Here is a 13,235-nt window from a genome sequence, read left to right as displayed (position 1 = left end):
GGCTGTTGATGTTGGCTGCTCTGAGCACTCCCAAGAGGCTCATGGAGATGGGAAGGAGGGAAAGTCACCCATACCCCGGGGTGGGGGAGTGGGTCGCAGAACCACCACGGACTCCAGGGGCTTGGATGAATCAGCTGTGCATTCTTCAGTTTCCCGGACAAAAAGACGAGTGGCCCAGGAGCAGTGAACACCCCGCCACGTGTGAAAGCAACTGATTGCTGGTGCTGGTGCTGCTGGGGAAGAGCAGGGGCTGCCGCCCTCGGAGGGCCCATGGAGGCCACAGAGCTTTGGGAAGGGAGCGTAAGGTGGGACGGGGATGAAATACACTGTGTGTCGGAGGTGGAGCCTGGAATCTCCCACCCCTCGGCCACTAGTCCTTTAAAATAACTGCCACCACTCCAGGCAACCTCTGACCTGCTTTCTGTGTTCACAGACTAGGTTTCATGTTCTAGAATTTTATACAAATGGAATCAGAGCATATGTACTCCCCCACCCCTTTTTTTGGTTTGTTTTTGGTCTGGCTTCTTTTACTCAAGATAATTATTTGAGCTCTATCCCTACGGTTGTGTGTATTAAGAGTTCCTTCATTTTTATCCATGAGAAGTATTCCATGGTAGGCCTACTCTGCTGTTTTTCCTCTTACCTGTTGATAAACGTTTGAGTTGTTCTTAGTTTTTGGCTTTAAAAATAATGTTGCTGTGGACACGTGTGTGCTAGTGCATGGCTATGTGCCTTCATTTCCCTCAGGGAGATACTTGGGACTAGAATATCTGGGTTGTAGGGAAGGTGTATGCCTCATCTTTTAAGGAACTGCCAGACTGTTCTCCTGGGTGGCCACACCGTTTCACGCTGACCTGGCAGCGGACAAGCGTCCCAGCCGCTCCACATCCTCACCGACGCTGCTGCCCACCAGCCTTTCTGATTTATGTTCCAGCACCATGTAGTCTCTCATTGTGGCTTTCATGTTTATTTCCCTCGTCGCTAACGATGTTGAGGATATTTTTATGTGCTTATTGCCATCATATGTTTTCTTTGGTGAAGTATCTGCTCAGATCCTTTGTCCATTTTTTCATTTGCGTTGTTCGTTTTCTTATGATTGAGCTTTGAAGGTTCTTTCTGTCCACTGGTGCAAGTCCTGGATCCGAGACGTGGCTTGCAGATACTCCCTCTCCGTCTGTGACTTGCTTTTTCATTGTCTTAACAATGTCTTTCAAAGAACACAGGTTCTTAATTTTGATGAAGTTCCAGCTTATTAAGTGAGCTTTTGGTGACATATTGAAGAAATTTTTGCCTGACTCACCTAACTCAGAGTCATGCCACTGACTCCCAATCTCAGAAGGAAACCAATTTTCTTTGATGGTTGGCAATATGACATATCAGTAAAAACTTTATGAAATCTTCTATGGAAAAGCCCAAATATTTCTGGTTTTTGGTACGATAGTGTAGAAGTTGCCAGGTCTTCCTCAGCATGATGCAGCAGGAACACTGTGTGTAACAAACGGGTCAGGGAGCCTCTCGTCCTGTCCTCTCTCCCCGCTGCTGCCGTGACCCTGTTCTGCCAGAATTCACTTCATCACGTTGACAACTACACAGCCCTGCACTGCTTAGAACCTACATTTCTTGCTTTCCTGAGAAATTTAACATTTTGGCTATTTTTACTTATGGTTTCTTTCTTAGTAACCACAGTTAACGAGAACAGTGTCGGAGAATCATCCCTTCCCAAGGCCTCAGCAGTCCTACCTCTCCCACATGCTGTCCTCCTAGAGTCTTCTTTCTGTGTCTCCCTTTCTGGCCACCTCCCAGGGGCCAAGCCCAACAAGACACTTCTCTCCCCTGCATCCCTGTCCTGCTAACCCCAGGGCACACACCGTTGGCAGTTTCAGCCCCTCAGGCCCTTTTCCAAGCACAGCTGCTCAAACAAGTCTCCTTCCCAGAGGGGACTGGAGTGGCACCTGGAGTCATGGGTGTGGGACAGGAGTCTGAGGGCTGGGAGTCCCATGTGGGGCAGGGGCCAGCCAGCAGCCTCACTGCCAGCTTCCTGTCCGGGGAAGGTGCTCACAAGACTGGGCTCACCTGGGTTCACAGAAGATCCCCCTGTAGACTGGAGGCAGGCCCCAGGACACCCAGTCAGGGACCAGTTCCCTCTCGGTCAGCTGCACTGGCTCGCTAGTTGCCACTTCCTTCCCCTACAGTTAGTCGGAACTAAAAATATCACCCCCTTGGGTCAATGGACCTGTGGACCCAATGGAAGGAGTCTGTGGTCAATTTTGGTGTGTCCCGGTGCCCTGGAGAGAAGAGGAGAGCACAAAAAGTATGAAATCACTTCAGGTACAAGGTGACTTGGCACAACAGCCTGGGCTCTAGGGCCTTCCTCAGTATTTCTGGACAAAAGAGTTGCTTCCCTAAAGCCCTATGAGCAGCTAGACTGTAGGGAAGGCTACTTTTGTGGGACAAAGGAGGGGGTGGGGAGGGCACCGGGAAGGGTTAACAGGGACTCAGACCCTCTTTTGGCTTCTCCATCAATGGGTGGGGCTGAGGTGGGAGGAGCTTTCTTTGGCTGTGTCCCCCACCAGTGCCCAGTCTTTCAGATTAGAGGGCAGGCCCTCCCCTGGCTGCCTCCTCATTCCCTGCTGCTCACATCACGCAGAGCTACCTGCAGTCTTGGAACCCAGCATCTTCCATGCCCCGGGCTCACAAGCAAGCTATCACAGTGTTCCACCCCTCCTCAGACTGGGCTTTCTCCTTGAGTGGGAATCTGGAACTGGTCCACCTGATTCCTCCACAGCATTTAGCAGCTTAAGTGCATGAGCATAAGGTGGAAAGGGAGAAAGGGCGTCCTCTGTGTCTCAGGGTGTAGTGTCAGGACCAGGTTCTTGTCCCAGACCTGCTACTCCATCCGTGCTCAGCACCGCAGTGCAGGGAGGGAAGAGAGGACCCAGTTTCTACTCAGATGGAAAAGCCAATGACTGCCCATCAGAGCAAAGATGGAGCAGGGGTGGCAGAGATAAGTGAGCCAGAGAGGGAGGAAGAGGAAATGGAAGGAGAAGGAAGGATGAGCCAGGCATGTAGAAGCTGGTTAATAGGTGTTTATATGTGGATGAATGAGTGAGTGATGATAAGGAGAGCCAGGCTGTCATGGGGCAGGCTGCCTGCTTCCAGGAACTTGTCTGTAGCAGTCCAGAAACAAGTCAACTGCACACTTCAAGAGGTGCAATTAGGGTTCAAAGGCAGGCTTGGGGGTATAGCTCAGGGGTAGAGCATTTGACTGCAGATCAAGAGGTCCCCGGTTCAAATCCGGGTGCCCCCTTGCTGAAGTCACTTTTGGCTATGAAGTAGTAAATAAGAAGGAGGCAAATAATTCTGATGGTGTCTGTGCCTGTGTTCTGTTCTGTCCTCATCTCCAGGATTAGACAATAGAGAGGGTGGTTGTGAGGGATCCTTGAGGTCACAGCTAGTCATGCTGTGTCACAGGCTTTCCCCAGCGACAATGTCTGGGAGGACCCTCTTTGCATTAGCAGGAATCCAGACTTCCAAAATGTTTCCTGGCTTGATGAGCACACCTTCCTTGTGATATCAGTCTCAAGCTCCACTGATCTCCAGACACACCTGACCCACTTTTAAAAAACATTTTTGTTCTATTCCTCGCCTGGCCTTATTCCTCCTTGTCCTCCCTAGCTTCATCATTTTAGCAGGGTCCTCCGTGTCCATTTCCTCCAGAAAGCCCCTCCTGACTTCCTAGCTGCATAGCTTCTTACTCCCTGTTCCCAGAGCTCTCTGCTTGGACTTCTGCCACTCTGTGGAAATATTTTGTCTCATGGGTTTGTTTCCTACTTGGACTAAGACTCTTTGAGGAACAGGGATGTTTTATTAGTCTGTGTCCTCAAACATGGTTGGCAGAGCCCGGCACCTATTGTGCTCAAAGAGTGTTTGTTGAGTGACTGAATGACTAAAACAGTAAGTACCCTCCGAGGGTTGGAGTATGGAGGAGGCTCTCCCTGGGCTGAGTGTGAGGTTCACTTAAGACCCAGAAACAACCACTGTAGTTCTGATGACTATGTGCCAGCCTAGGGAGAAAGACTAGTGCAGACTTGAATGATCTTTCCAGGTGTAAAGGTTGATGCCATTGCTACACAGCCTGAGGAAGAGAGCAGGAGAGAGGAGGACTAGTTAAGGTTGAGAAGGGAAGACAGGAAAGTGGACCACAGTGGAGGAGACTTGCCACCTTCTGGGATGTGGAGAAAAAAGAAAACAGCAAAATATGGACACAGAGATCCTGAGTGCAGTGCACGGGTGAAAAGGTGATAATGAGGAACCATAGACAGATGGGGGTATAGCTCAGGGGTAGAGCATTTGACTGCAGATCAAGAGGTCCCTGGTTCAAATCCAGGTGCCCCCTTTCTTACCTTTTAAATTACTGAAGCAGGTATTGGCATTTCTGCCTCTTCCCCCTACAAATAACCATTAAATTAATGCTCTTTGTCTTGGGATAAACATTTAGGATCTGCACCAGGACCAGCTCCAAGAATTTTTCCCTGAGCATCATCCAGACAATAGCTACTGGGGTCACATTTCACTGAAGAGGCTGATGAAGTTGGCTCAGTCCAGTCCTACCTACCTGGAGACTCTTGCCCTTCATAGCCTGTGGGGAGACTTTGCTTCCTTTCTCTTAATGTCTCATTTTCTCAACCTTGTTATAATCTCCAGAGAGAAGGCTATCTCTTTGTTCTTACTGCTACCACTTGTGAAGTGTGGCTATGCATCTTCCTACTTCCCAGAATTGACTGGAAGAGTTAGAGAACTTATCAAAAGCAAAGCCTCTGTCCTGTCCCTGGGAATCTCTCAGAGGGGCTGCCACAGACTTAGACAACTTGAGTCTCCCTTCTCCCTCTTTTCTGTCTTACCACTCTTTCTTTTTTAATCTGCATCAGTATTTCCTTGGTGAGAATGGCTAGAAGTAGACCCTAATTTATATAATAATTTTAAAAAATTTAGTCAAAATATTTAAAACATAATGGTATAAGGAATCCTGCAGAGGAATTTCCATGTTCCTTAATGAAGAGGGTAATTTGAACCAATCTTTCCTTTGAGGACAAATTAGAAAAGCTGGGGAAATATTACAAACATCTCATCAAAAGCCTCAAAGAGCTAACTAGTTAAATAGGAAATACAAGTTGGAGATTCAGAACAAATGGGAAACAGAAAGATAAAGCTCCACATGAGAGGCTGCTTTGGCCCTGATCATGGTTTTCAGTCCAGGAGAGGCAGCAGAGAGGCTAAGTGAATTTCTGGAAGTCTCTCAGGACCAGAGGGCTAGAAGCCAGAATTCTGGGCCCACCTAGAGTAGGGACATGGGTAAAACCATCTCTGGCTTTGGGCTCGGACCCTGAGGAGGAAGGGTGAGCTGAACGAAAACAGTCCCTGCAAGAATTTGTGGCTGGTCTTTGTGACATCTGGATAGCCTACAAAACTCAAGCCTTGAAATTATATTAAGGTATCCTGACTGCTAGAGCCCCTCAGATACCTGGAAAAAGTGAATGAAAGATGCTATCATCTCCTCCTGGCTTCAAATTAGTTCTACAAAAACATTTTTGCATATAGTGTTCAGTATGTAGTCATGAATAACTACGTACACCAGGAGGCAAAAACCACCAATGAAAATCAATAGAAACAACAGACCACAGAACTAAACACAGGGACTTTTTATATTAGAACTGTCAGAAACACACTAAAAAGAAACAAACAAAAAACAATGCTTGCTGTTTTCAAGAAGATAAGAGAGAAGATTTAAAATTTCAATAGGAAGCTGTAAAGCATAAGAAGTAACCAAGAAGATGTGAAAAGAGAACATAGAAATTTTGTATCTAAAATTCAATAACTAAATTAAAAATTCAATGAGTATGTTCATGTTACAGTCAGTGAATGGTTTCAGCCAAAGAGCAAACTGGTGAATTAGAACATTGGGATGATAAAACATCCATTATAAAGCATACAGACAAAAGCATGGCAAACACAGAACAGAGAGTAACAAATTTAGAGGATACAATGAGAAGGTCTAATGTACATTTAAATGGACTCCTGGAAGAGAAAATGAGACCATGAAGTAGAGGCATTTGAAGAGACAAAGGCTAACAATGTTTTGCAACTTAGGAAAGACATCAATGCTGACATTAAAGAACCCAAGTGAATCTCAAACATAAGAAACAAAATTAAATCCATACCCAGAGCTACTGTAGTAAAATTGCAGAAAATCACAGACAAGAAACTCAAAAGCATCGTTGAAAAGCAGACACATTATTTTCAGTGAGTTCCAATGAGATTGACAACTGAGTTCTCTAGAGTAACAATGAAAACCAGAAGGCAGTGGAATTGCATCTACTGAAATACTGTAACTTTTTTTTTTCAAAGATTTTATTTATTTATTTGGCAGAGAGACAGCCAGCGAGAGAGGGAACACAAGCAGGGGAAGTGGGAGAGGAAGAAGCAGGCTCCCAGCGGAGCAGGGAGCCCGATGCGGAGCTCGATCCCAGCACTCTGGGATCATGCCCTGAGCCGAAGGCAGATGCTTAATGACTGAGCCACCCAGGTGCCCCATGAAATACTGTAACTGTTAACATAAAATTCTATGCTCAGGTAAAATATCCTTCAGGAGTGAAGGTAAAATAAAGACAATTTCAGACAAATTAAAAACTGAAATAACTCATTCATAGCATGCATGCACTCAAGGAAATTCTAAAAGGTATATTCTAAGCAGCAGCAAATGATTTGGATGGAAGGACAGATGTAGTAAGGAGGCAAAGAAATAGTAAATATCTGAATAAACCTAAGTGAACATTGTATAAAAATAACAATAGTGAGGTTAACGCAACTTATGGGATAATGTAAAAGATAAAAACTGCATATAAATTGGGAGGAAAGTAAGTGCAGTTAAAAGTATTCTAAGATGCTGGGGCACCTGGGTGGCTCAGTTGGTTAAGTGGCTGCCCTCGGGTCATGATCCCATCCCAGGGTCCTGGGACTGAGCCCCAGTTGGGCTCCTTGCTAAGCAGGGAGCCTACTTCTCCCTCTGCCTGCAGCTCCCCCTGCTTGTGCTTGCTCCCCTGCCACTGTGTCAAATAAATAAAATCTTTAAAAAAAGAAGAAGAAATTGTAAACAAAAAAGAAAAAATATTTTTTAAAGTATTGTAAGATGCTTGTATTACCTGTGTAGAGGGTAAAGCCATTGGTTAGCCACAGACTTTGAGAAATAACTATGCATATGGAGTTTCTAGCATAATCACTAAAATAGAAGAAATAGCATTTATATTTTTCCAACCAGTAGAAAATAATAGCATTATAAAAATCTCAAACAAAAAAAGGAAGAAAGAGAAAAACATAAATAAGCACTATAAATTGAAAGCATAAAAGAAGGAGGTAGACTTGAATACAAATACATCAGCAATTACATTAAAAGTAAATAAATTAAATGCTCTAGGTTAAAAGACAGAGATTATCATACTGGGGTTAAAACAACCAACCAACTGTGTTCTATTTACAAAAGACATCATCTAAAGTTTGGGATACAGAAAGATTGAAAAAGAAAAGGATGAAAAAATAAGTGACTGGCAGAACATTAACAAAAAGAAAGCCGGAGTATCTTTTATCAGACAAAAGAGTCTTTAAAACATGAAATATTACTAGAGATAAAAGAAATTATTAATAACCAAAGGCTGAATTTAACAGGAAGATGTAAGAATTCCTGATTTTTATGCTTCCAGTAATATAGCTTCACAATATGTAAGGCAAAAACTTGACAGAATAACAAAGAGATATCAACACATCTAGAATTAGAGTAGAAAAATTTTAAAAACCTTTCTCATTAATTAACAGAAGGGGACAAAAACATCATGAATAATTAAAAATTTTTAGCTTCTCCCCCTGCCCAGCTTTATTGAGGTATAACTGACAAATAGAATTGCAATATATTTAAAGTGTACAATGTAATGATATGATTTACATATACATTGTGAAATGATTACCGAAATCAAGTCAATTAACACACCCATATTTACCTGGCAGGGAAGATACCACGATCATGAAGGTGTTCTTTCCAGGGTGAGGCTCATTCACTGCACTCCGGATGAGCGGACCCCTGTGATTTCCCCAAATGTGGGAAACTCGACTGCATAATTTGTGGTAGTGGGGGACTGAAAAAAAAAGTTAATTAACACACCCATCACTCCACATAGTTACGTGTGTGTGTGTGTGTGTGTGTGCGTGTGTGTGTGTGTGTGAATGCTTAAGATCTACTCTCATAGCAACTTTCAAGTTTACAATACAGTGTTATTAACTATAGTGTCCATGCTGTACATTAGATCTCTGGAACTTATACACTTTATAACTGACTTTCTACCCTTTGACCAACATTCCCCTTTTTTACTACCCCTCAACCCCTGGCAACCCCCAATCCACTCTCTGTTTCTGGGTTTGACTTAAAAAAAAAAACTACATATAAATGATACCATACAGTATTTACCTTTTTTTTAAGGGGGGGGTCTGGTTTATTTTGCTTAATACAATGCCCTCCAGTTTCATCCATGTTGTTACCGATGGCAGGATTTCCTTCTTTCTAATGGCTGTCTAATATTCCCCTGTATGTGTGTGTATACGTGTGTGTGTGTGTGTGTGTGACATTTTCTTTATCTCTTCATCCATTGATGGATACTAAATCAGCATTTAGAGAAATACTTGTAGCTTTGAGCAATATGCTGGAAAAGAATAGAAATAAACTAAGAATCCATCTCAAGAAGTTAGAAAAACTGGATAAAAGTACACTATGAGAGAAGAAAGAAAAGAGCAGAAATTAATGAAATAGAAAACGAACACAGAATAGACAGGACTAACAAATCCAAAAGTCGGTTTTTGAAAAGAAAAGATTGATTAACCTCTGGTGAAACTAACAAGAAAAATAAACAGAAACAAATCAACCTATATCAGAAATTAAAAAGAAAAACTGCATATTCTTTAGACTTTAAAATAATGATTATTTAACATTATGAAAAACAATATACAAAAAATTTTAAAATCTAACAAACATGAACAAAGAACTTACTATGTGGCAGGCATGATTTTATGTACTTTATACATATTGATTTGTTCAATTTTCATAACATCTCCACAAACGAGGTACTAACACAGTGCTCATTTCTATCATAATGCCCATATTATATATGGCAAAACCGAGGCTAAGGGAGTTAATCAATTTCACCAAGGCCACTCAGCTAGAACCCAGAATTGGAACCCATGTATTTTGTCTTAGGAGTGCAAGGACTTTGCCACTATGCTATGCTGAAATTGAGCAAGAACTTAAAAAATACTACAACTTAACAAAGCTGACACAAGAAAAAATAGAAAAGCTGAATAGTCCTCTAAGTTGTAAGTAGTTATTTTATTCAAGCTGTTATTTGAAACTTTTTCACACACACAAAAAAATTCAGACAAGATGGTTTTACGGTGAGTTTTATCTCATACTTAAATTAGCAATAACTATTTTTACATGAAAATCTAAGAATAGAAAAGATATATACATTCTATAACTCCTTTTGTGAGACTAGCACAATCTTGATACCAAAACCCAACAAGGACAGTATAAAGAACACATAGGCCAATCTCACTGATAAACATAGGTACAAAAAATTCAATAAATTATTATCTAACCAAGTTCACAATATATATATATATATATATATATATATATATATATATATATGATAGGACTTCATGACCAACCTGGATTTATATCTGGAATGCAAAGTATGTTTAATTTTATAAAAAGCTATAAGTGTAATTCACCATGTAAATAGACTAAAAGAGGAAAATCATATGATTATCTCAGTAGACGCAAAAAGGTGGTTTGAGAAAATTTCACATCAATCCATGATAGAATTTTTTTCGCAAACTAGAAATTGAAGAAAAATTCCTTAATTTGATAAAGACCATTTAGAAAAAGTATAGTTCATGATATGTACTTAATGGTGAAATTTTGAGACCTTTTCATTTGAGATCAGAATGAGGCAAGATATCTACTATCAACGTCCTTATTCAACATTACACTGGAGGTCCTAGTCAGTACAATAAGCTAAGAAAAAATAAAATCTATAAGGATTGGAACAAGGGAAATAAAACTTACAAACTACTTAGATGGTATGAGCATATACATAGGAAATCAAAGAGTATCAACAAAGAAATTATTAGAATTAATGAGTGTTTAGCAAGACTACCAGCATTTACCCTGCTTTCTTTTATCCCCTTTTGCCTGGCAAAATCACAGCTTTTGAAATGATACACTAGAAATTTCTGCTTTCAAATCTTAAAATTCTAATGTTAATCAATATTTTTATTCTCCTCACAAATTACATAAAGATACTTTAACTCTTATCACTCTGTTACTTGTATGTTATTGTTAACCAATATTTTAGTTTTATCTTTTAAAAAAACTTAATAAATTAGACATTAATATTGTGTTATGTGGTCAAAGATTGTTTAGATTTATTTACATATCTTATAATTTCTCTGTTCAACACTCCATTTTGTGTCTCAGACCTCCCATTCTGGGATCACTTTTCTTTTCTCTAAATTGTATATTTAAAATTTTGCTTTAGTGAGAGTATGTTGGCAGTAAACTCTCTCAGCTTTTGTCTGTTCTTGAAGAATAGTTTGGCTGGGAATAGAATTCAGAGCTGTCTGTGATTTCCTCTCAACATATGGAACGTGTTATTGTACTGCTTTCTGGCTTCCTTTACAATTGTTGATAAGTCATACAGCAGTTGAAATATTGCCCTTTTATAGATGATCTCAGATTTCCTTCTGGCTACCTTCAAAGGACAAAGTCCTCGCCCTCAGCCAGGAGACCAAGTACACACTGGCGAGTGAAGGGACCAGGTGAGGGGAGTGCGGGGAGATCAGAAGAGGGGACAAACACATCACCTGAGCAGAGTTGCCTGCCTGGGTGTGATCTCTGCTTTTTCACCCTTTGCAAGAAAACTCAGAAAACAGACTCAGCAAGAGAAGAGGAAATTGGAACTTTCTTACCACACTAGTGGCTAAAATGTTAGGGGGCACCCAGATTTGAACTGGGGACCTCTTGATCTGCAGTCAAATGCTCTACCCCTGAGCTATACCCCCTGCTATACCAGTGAAATCCAATTAATACCCTTTCCCTGTGCAGCCACACCCAGAGCTCCCGCCCCAGATGCCCCTTCAGCACGGTTGGCTGAGTTGCAGGACCAGCTTTACTGCTGACTCATCTCCCTGCCTTAGAAGCAGCAGCAGCAGCAGGTTGCTTTCTCCCCCAGCTCTGCAACCTCTCCATCTTCAGTTCCGGGGCCAGAGCAGTAACTTGGGAAGCATGCCCTGATGGCTGGAAGGATCTATCCTGACACTTGCATCGTGGTTTCTGTGCTGAGCACCTGAAAATAGAGACTCAGAATGCCCAGTGGCTGGCCAAGCACGCACCACTTAAAAGGTAGAAGACACACAGACTGGAGATCGGTCAGAGTTCTCCACACAATGCTCCACCCTCGGAGGCAGGCAGGGTCCTCTCTCATCACCTCAGATCTCCGCGTATTCAACCCATAAACTGCTGGGTGAGATGAGCCACCTGAAGAAATGATTGACCCTAGGCTCCAAGGCCCCCTTTCTGTGCTCTGCTCTGCGATGCTGGCTCTGGGACTCTGTAAACCACGCTTATCCTTTGCCAGGTGGCTTCCTGGTTGGTCCCCAATAGGGCTCTCGGAGGGAGACGGGACGGTCGGAGCACCTGTTCTTTCCGCTGTGGTCCCTGTCAGCATCACCTAGCAGACCCAGCTCATCCCAGGAGCAACCGTGATTGGCACATGAAGGTTGGTGCTCATGGGACCCGCCTTGCCACGACTCTTTGGGGACACCAGTGCCTCCTTAGAGATCTGAGGCCAGGATCCACAGAGAAACTCCCCAAGTCCGTGAGATGTCCCGAGTTCCCCCCTCTGTTGGTTCCCCCCACCCCGGAGTGGTAGCTGCTCCCTACAGGTACTACCTCCGTGATACTCAGTCTCTCCTTGTCGTCTTTCCGTTCTCTACGTTCTGGTTGTTATGGGTTGGATCTCCAAAAAGGTCTGCTGGAATCTTTCCCTCAGTACCGCAGGATGCGACCTCGCTTGGATGGAGTCATGGGAGAGACAGTAGCTAGGAGGTCGCGGTGGAGCGGGGTGGGGCGCAGCATGGCCGGGTCCTGGTAGGAAGCGGAGGGACACACACGGGGAGATGACAGCCATGTGCAGACAGAAGTGCATCGATGGGCCGAGGAGTGCTGAGGTCGGCCCCGGACACCAGAAGCTAGAAAGACACAGGGAGGACCCTCCTTTTCAGAGAGGGCACTGCCTTGATTTCAGACTCTGGGCCCCAGAGCGGGGCGCCAATGAATTTCTTTTTTAATACCCAGCTTGTGGCACTTTGTTACAGCAGCTTTAAGAAACTGGTACACTCGTTAACCATTATTTGTGTTAAATTCTCTGTTAAAATAACGGAGGCAGCTTTTGCCTCTGGACTGGACCCTGGCTGATACTGAAATTGGGACCATTGCGGCTCTGGGGAAACAGACCCTCAAAGAGAACACTGGGGATGGATTTGGTCTTGTCCTTGGTCTTCAGGGTGGTGCTGAGTCTACGGAATGACCATAAGCGTGCTGGTTCCTAGGCCTAAGCCAGCTTTGTCCTTGTTTGGGGAACTAGAGGACGGTGTCTGTACAACTCAATTTTGTCATTTCAGGTGAAGGAGGAAAAAGCAGGCTCTGGAAGGGGGCACCTGGACTTGAACCAGGGACCTCTTGATCTGCAGTCAAATGCTCTACCACTGAGCTATACCCCCTCCTGTTAGGGAAGGTGTGTAATTAATAAACTTACACTTCCACTCACAGGCTGCTCATTCGGACTCAGTGCAGAACTGCTAGGTCCAGGCAAGTGTAAACGCACCCTCTCATGCCATGACTATCCTCCTTTTCCAAAAATGCACCATCCCTTCTTGGCATCAGCTTGGAAGATCCCCGTAGCTTCCATCTGACAGCGCGAAGTCTGTACCTGGCTTGGTACTCAGGCAGAAAGCGAAGTCCAGGGGTAAGGTGTCGCTCATGAACAATGACTAGAATGTTCATCACCAGCTTTTTAATGTTAGTCTTATCAAAATTTACATTTTGATATAAGCGAATTGATCCTTTCTAGTCTGTG

General features: G+C 43.3%; 4 non-coding genes and 1 pseudogene across 4 annotated transcripts; 3 read left to right on the top strand and 2 right to left on the bottom strand.

Moving 5' to 3' along the window:
• Positions 1-3,235: 3,235 nt before the first annotated feature.
• On the top strand, positions 3,236-3,307 carry TRNAC-GCA (transfer RNA cysteine (anticodon GCA)). The gene has a single exon. It is a non-coding gene; the product is annotated as a tRNA-Cys (tRNA).
• Positions 3,308-4,324: 1,017 nt separating this feature from the next.
• TRNAC-GCA (transfer RNA cysteine (anticodon GCA)) lies at positions 4,325-4,396 on the top strand. The gene has a single exon. It is a non-coding gene; the product is annotated as a tRNA-Cys (tRNA).
• A 3,644-nt stretch (positions 4,397-8,040) lies between these two features.
• LOC123789692 (U1 spliceosomal RNA) lies at positions 8,041-8,214 on the top strand (annotated as a pseudogene).
• A 2,874-nt stretch (positions 8,215-11,088) lies between these two features.
• Positions 11,089-11,160, bottom strand: TRNAC-GCA (transfer RNA cysteine (anticodon GCA)). Its single transcript has one exon. It is a non-coding gene; the product is annotated as a tRNA-Cys (tRNA).
• A 1,647-nt stretch (positions 11,161-12,807) lies between these two features.
• TRNAC-GCA (transfer RNA cysteine (anticodon GCA)) lies at positions 12,808-12,879 on the bottom strand. The gene has a single exon. It is a non-coding gene; the product is annotated as a tRNA-Cys (tRNA).
• Between the last annotated feature and the right edge of the window lie 356 nt (positions 12,880-13,235).

This window comes from Ursus americanus, chromosome 3, assembly GCF_024610735.1.
Source record: "Ursus americanus isolate L20-20 chromosome 3, mUrsAme1.1.p, whole genome shotgun sequence".
NCBI classification, from domain to species: domain Eukaryota; kingdom Metazoa; phylum Chordata; class Mammalia; order Carnivora; family Ursidae; genus Ursus; species Ursus americanus.
The sequence above is the reverse complement of the archived record's forward strand: the minus strand, read 5'-3'. Positions and strand labels throughout refer to the sequence as shown.